Below are 6,020 nucleotides of genomic sequence, written 5' to 3'. Positions count from 1 at the left end.
CCACAGCAGCTTGCATTGCTTCACAGCTGGGCCTCATCTGGGCACCTCCAAACCCCAAACAAAGAAGAGGAATCTCTCCGTAGCTCCTGCTGGGTAGCCTCAGGCAGAGGCTAAATTAGCACCTCCTTAGATCCAAGAGCCAGTGGACCCAGTGGTCAGAGTGGGACCATCCAGATTACAACTCCTCAGATCCATTACGGACACACTCAGGGGGCAGACTCAGTGAGCACCAAAGCCTCACTGAAGCAAGTCTTGCCCCAGAAGAGTGTCTCCAGCTCAGAAGTTCTCCCACTGCAGACACAGCTGATTCTCACACCCAATTGGCCTGGAGGTGAATTCCTCCCAGTGATACCTACAACAATCAAGACTTAACTACAAGACTGTGCACAAAGCCCACAAAGGGGTGCACCAATAGTGTCCACTTCAGGTAATTGGGGAGGCTGAGCTACTGGGCCCTATAGGACACTTAACACAGAAAGCCACTCTATCAACACAGGGAAGCATAAAAAATGCAGAGACAAGGAAACAAGTCACAAATGACAGAAATGGAGGAAAGCAAACTACTGGATATAGAGTTCAAAACCACACTTTTAAGGTTTTTCAAGAATTTTCTAGAAACTGCTGATAAATGTAGTGAGACCCTCAAGAAATCTAGTGAGACCGCTGATAAATTTAGTGAGACCCTCAAGAAATCTAGTGAGAACCTCGAGGTTATGAAAAAGGACCAACTAGAAATTAAGCATACACTGACTGAAATAAAGAATATTATACAGAGTTCCAACAGCAGACTAGAGGATCGCAAGAATCTAGTTAAAGATTTGAAATACGAAGAAGCAAAAAACACCCAATCGGAAAAACAAAAAGAAAAAAGAATCCAAAAATATGAAGATAGTGTAAGGAGCCTCTGGGACAACTTCAAGCATACCAACATCCAAATTATGGGGGTGCCAGAAGAAGAGAGAGAGCAAGATATTGAAAACCTATTTGAAGAAATAATGATAGAAAACTTCCCCTACCTGGTGAAAGAAATAGACTTACAAGTCCAGGAAGCACAGAGAACCCCAAACAAAAGGAATCCAGAGGACCACACCAAGACACATCATAATTAAAATTCCAAGGGCAAAAGACAAAGAGAGAATCTTAAAAGCAGCAAGAGAAAAACAGTTAGTTACCTACAAGGGAGTACCCATATGACTGTCAGCTGATTTCTCAACAGAAACTATGCAGGCCAGAAGGGAGTGGCAAGAAATATTCAAAGTGATGAATACCAAGAACCTACAACCAAGATTACTTTACCCAGCAAAGCTATCATTCAGAATTGAAGGTCAGATAAAGAGCTTCACAGATAAGAAAAAGCTAAAGGAGTTCATCACCACCAAACCAGTATTATATGAAATGCTGAAAGGTATCCTTTAAGAAGAGGAAGAAGAAGAAGAAGGTAAAGATATAAATTATGAACAACAAATACACATCTATCAACAAGTGAATCTAAAAATCAAGTGAATAAATAATCTGATGAACAGAATAAACTGGTGAATATAATAGAATCAGGGGCATAGAAAGGAGTGGACTGACTATTCTCAGGGGGGGAAAGGGATGTGAGGGATGGGGGAAGAGACTGGACAAAAATCGTACACCTATGGATGAGGACAGTGGTGATGGGGGAGTGAGGGTAGAGGGTGGAGTAGGAACCGGGTGGAGGGAAGCTATGGGGGGAAAAAAGAGGAACAACTGTAATAATCTGAACAATAAAGATATAATTTAAAAATAGAGCACATGGGACATTTCTAGGGCAGACCACATATAAACAAGTCTCAATAAATTTAAGGAGGACACAAAACAAGTCTCAATAAATTTAAGAAGACTGATATCATATCTAGCATCTTCTCCAATCATAATGATATGAAACTAGAAATTAATTACAAGAAAAAAACTGAAAAACACATAAAGACCTGGAGGCTAAATAACATGTTACTAAACAATGAATGGGTTAACAATGAGACCAAGGAAGAAATCAAAAGATACCTTAAAATGAATGAAAATGAGAACACAACAACGCCAAATCTATGGGACACAGCAAAAGCATTCCTAAGAGGGAAATTCCTAGCATTACAGGCCTGCCTCAAGAAACTAGAAAAATCTCAAATAAACCTTTCACCGGACTCATCAAGAAAAAAAGAGAGATAACTTAAATAAATAAAATCAGAAATGAAAGAGAAGTAACAACAGGCATCAAAGAAATACAAAGGAGCCTGGCCAGCATGGCTCAGTGGTGACCTTGCTAAGATCATCGATTACCTCTCATCTCTTTTCTGGGCATGGATTCCCTGGTTTACCTTTCATTTAGATAAGTGCGCACCTAAGTGTACAGATTGGTTCACTGAACTACTGTGACCAGCACTCAGATCAAGAAAAAAAATACACATTGCTGGCCCCTGGAGAATCTTTCTCATTGCCCTTCAGTCAGTAACACCGCCCCCTCCAGGGCATTTGAAAGATCTGAATTACAGAACCCCAAAGGCCCCAGCAGTACTCATTGGAAAGTAAAGAGCAGGTCAGTATGAAAACAATGGTTGAAACTGGGAGAGGCCCTGCAGAATCCAACTCACGGGATGCAATTCTGGCTTCTAACATCATAGATTGGTTTTGCCTGTTTTTGAACTTTTTGTAAGCAAAAGGATCCATAACCATATCATATATATCCTTTGGTGTCTGGCTTCTTCAGCCCAATGTGTTTTGTGAGAGTCAATCATGTGATTGTGTAGAGTTGTTGCTCATTCATTCTCATCATTGTACTCAGTTGGATGAACAATTTATCTATTCCACTGCTGATGGACATGTAGGTTGTTGCCAGTTTGGGGCAAATACAAATAATACTATTAGCAACATTTTTGTACATGGCTTATGGATGAATTTTTAAAAACTCTTAGAGCTTATTTGCTTTCATAGTGTGTCTTAAGGGTATTATGTCATTGTCTTCTGGTACAAAGCATTATTATCAAAAATTTTTATCACAATCTGATTTTTTTCTTATAAAAACTATTTTTTTTACCTGAATGCACAAAGGATCTTTTCTTTCAAAAAGTCTCATAGTTTCCACTTGAATGTTTTATTTTGTTGGTCATTTAGGGTCAATTTCTACTCCCTCTCCATATACCTTTCATTATGTAGATCATTTTTTATTTCAAGGAAGTTTTCTTGAATTATACTTTTTAGTATTTGTTATGTTGCATTGCTTAATTCAAGGTCTTCTATTTTATGAATGTTGGCTTTGTTTTATCTACTACATCTGAAATGTCTTCATGAATTCTTATATCACCTTCACTTATTTTCAATATTAATATTTATCTTTTACCTTCTATTTTTAATTTTACTTTTATCCACCCTTGTGTTCTTCGAGTTTAGTCTTTACTTCTGAAATATTTTTTTACTCCTAATTTTTTTCTGAATTCGATCACCTCTCCCCCTGCATTGGAAAACTTGTATCCTATCATTTTGCTAATTTCTTTTAACTCACTCTGAGATAGTAGGTTGCAATTTCAGCTCTTTTGTGGGCACCTTTCTGGCATGCTTTCATTCTCTGAAGGAATGCATTGTGCTCCATATTCTCTTTTATCTTGTAATAACTGTACACACACACACACACACACACACATATAACTTCACTATTGCTCATCTTATGTGAAATTAATTTTCCTGAACTTTTAGGAAGTACTGAACTGAATATAATTTCTAGCTTCACGCTCTACAGCTCCCTCTTGTTTTCATGAACTACTAAATGGCCTTGAACTTGCTCAGATCTCCTGGCTCTGTTCACCTCACCCACTTTTATCTGGACCTTTTCTTTCTTTTTCCCATATTGTCCCTGTTCCTGCTGAATTTGAATTCTGCTTTCAACCATTTGTCTTCTTTGAAGAGCATTGTTTTGGATGAAAGCATCCGTTTGTTAGATTCAATATATAAGACCCAGAGTCCTGCAGGACCTTGCAAACCTTTGCCCTCACTTGCAAATCAGATTCGAGGGAGCTCCCTGTCTGCTCTGGCTCTGTTCTTGGATTGGCAGTGAGTACCTGCTGGGGATTTGGGATTTTCCTGTCTCAGGTCCGTCTGATATCCCATGGTTCCCCCTGCTTTCTCCCGTCCAGATGGTGATAGCACCTACGTGTATTTGGAGTTTTATGGGGACACTTTGTCCTGTTTGTGTTGTGCATATTGACTGTGTGTTTTGGGTTTTACTTCCTTATGGGGAAATCCAGGTAGACTAATAACTGTACCATCTCCACTTCCACCATCTTTCCAGAATGGTGACTGGGTATTGTGTGTAGCTCCTCAGTGACTTTCCAGCACAGACAGGGTTGAGTCCCAGTTGCTCTGATGACCTTCATGACCCTTAATTCCTCAGGATTCTGCCTCCACTGCTCCTTTCCTCCCACTGTTCTGGTCTCCCTGGGCAGTCTCAACCCTCTTCAAATTCTATCCGCATGAGGATGATCACCAAATCCCAAATGCTTTTCCTGACATCAGACTCATATCCACTATATGGACATCCCCGGGGGAGCTTGAATCTAACTTGTTCACATTCTCTCCTCCTTCGGGTGTTCCACAGTTCACTTGTTCCAGCCAGAAACCTTGGTAGCAGGCTCAACCCCCCTCCTTCCTAAGCCCCAATATCTAATCAATCACCAGGCTAATCCATCCTCGTGGCTACTTCTGAGGATACTGTGACTTATTAACTGGTCATAAAATTTTTTTTACAGTATTCTTAACTAGTCCTTCCATTGCCACACCTTAACACAGTTTTCATATGACAACAATAAATGGCGTTTCTGGACACATCCTCTTCCTTGCTTAACAACCATGACTGCCTGTCTGATGTTCTTAGACCAAAGCACTATCTTCCTGACGTGGCTTAGGAGGACCTGTATATAGTGGGGCCTTGACTCACGAGTGTCCCGACTAACGAGTTTTTCCGAGATACGAGCCGTCTCTAGGCGGACTCTTTGCTTTGAGTTGACAGAGTAATTTGAGTTAACAAGCTCCTTAAGGAGCTCCGTCACAGAACGAATTAAACTCGTAAGTTAAGGCCCCACTGAATTCTGATTGTTTAAATATTGTCTTTCCCATGTCCGTCTCACACCAAAATCTAATCATCTAGAAAGTCTTTCAATTCCCCCACGGCCTTGGCACATCTTCAAACCTATCCCTGGCTTCCCACAGCTAACTCACCTTTAACTTCTGTAGGTTCCTAATGTCACTTCATGTTCTCTCTTTCCACATCAACTACCCTCTAAACCTGACACCATTATTCCCACCCACGTAGGAAGGATCGCACTGCTTGCTGGGAAAGGAGGATGCATGTGCAATCTCAAGTACAGACTAGAACCTCAATAATTACGAGCTAAAAGTAGTTGGGGTGACCGATAAGGCAGCTGGGAGCTCTTAACTATCAATTGATCCTAGGTTACCTTAATGACTATGTTAATCCAGAGTTGTATTCTCCCTCTTGACGTATCTACATTCAATAATAATTTTTAAAAAATATGCTTTTATTGATTTCAGAGAGGAAGGGAGGATAGACAGAAACCTCTATGATGAGAATCATTGATTGGCTGCTTCCTGCACACCCTCTACTGGGGATCAAGCCCACAACCAGAGCATGTGCCCTTGATTGGAACCCAACCTTGACCTACTGGTTCATAGGTCGATGTTCAACCACTGAGCCACACCAGCCTGACCAATAAGAATTGTTTAAAAGTAGTTCTCTTTGACGGCAAGACAGCCAAAAATGCTGGGCAAAGTACCCAAGCCCAGCATCTTCATATGTTCTGAAAATTAAGTATTTCTGTACACAGCACAATGCCTTGGGTTCAACCGGACGCTGACCTCACATACTTTTTATGGATTTACAGACCATGTTTTCGCGCATAGATAGGTGAGTTCGGGTAGCGAGCTCGTGATAGGAATTCGGAAATTGGGTCGTGTCGACTTGAATTTGGAGCCCTCGCTGTACGACCATGGAA

This window comes from Myotis lucifugus, unplaced genomic scaffold (assembly GCF_000147115.1).
Source record: "Myotis lucifugus unplaced genomic scaffold, Myoluc2.0 scaffold_717, whole genome shotgun sequence".
Taxonomy (NCBI): Eukaryota; Metazoa; Chordata; class Mammalia; order Chiroptera; family Vespertilionidae; genus Myotis; species Myotis lucifugus.
The sequence above is the reverse complement of the archived record's forward strand: the minus strand, read 5'-3'. Positions refer to the sequence as shown.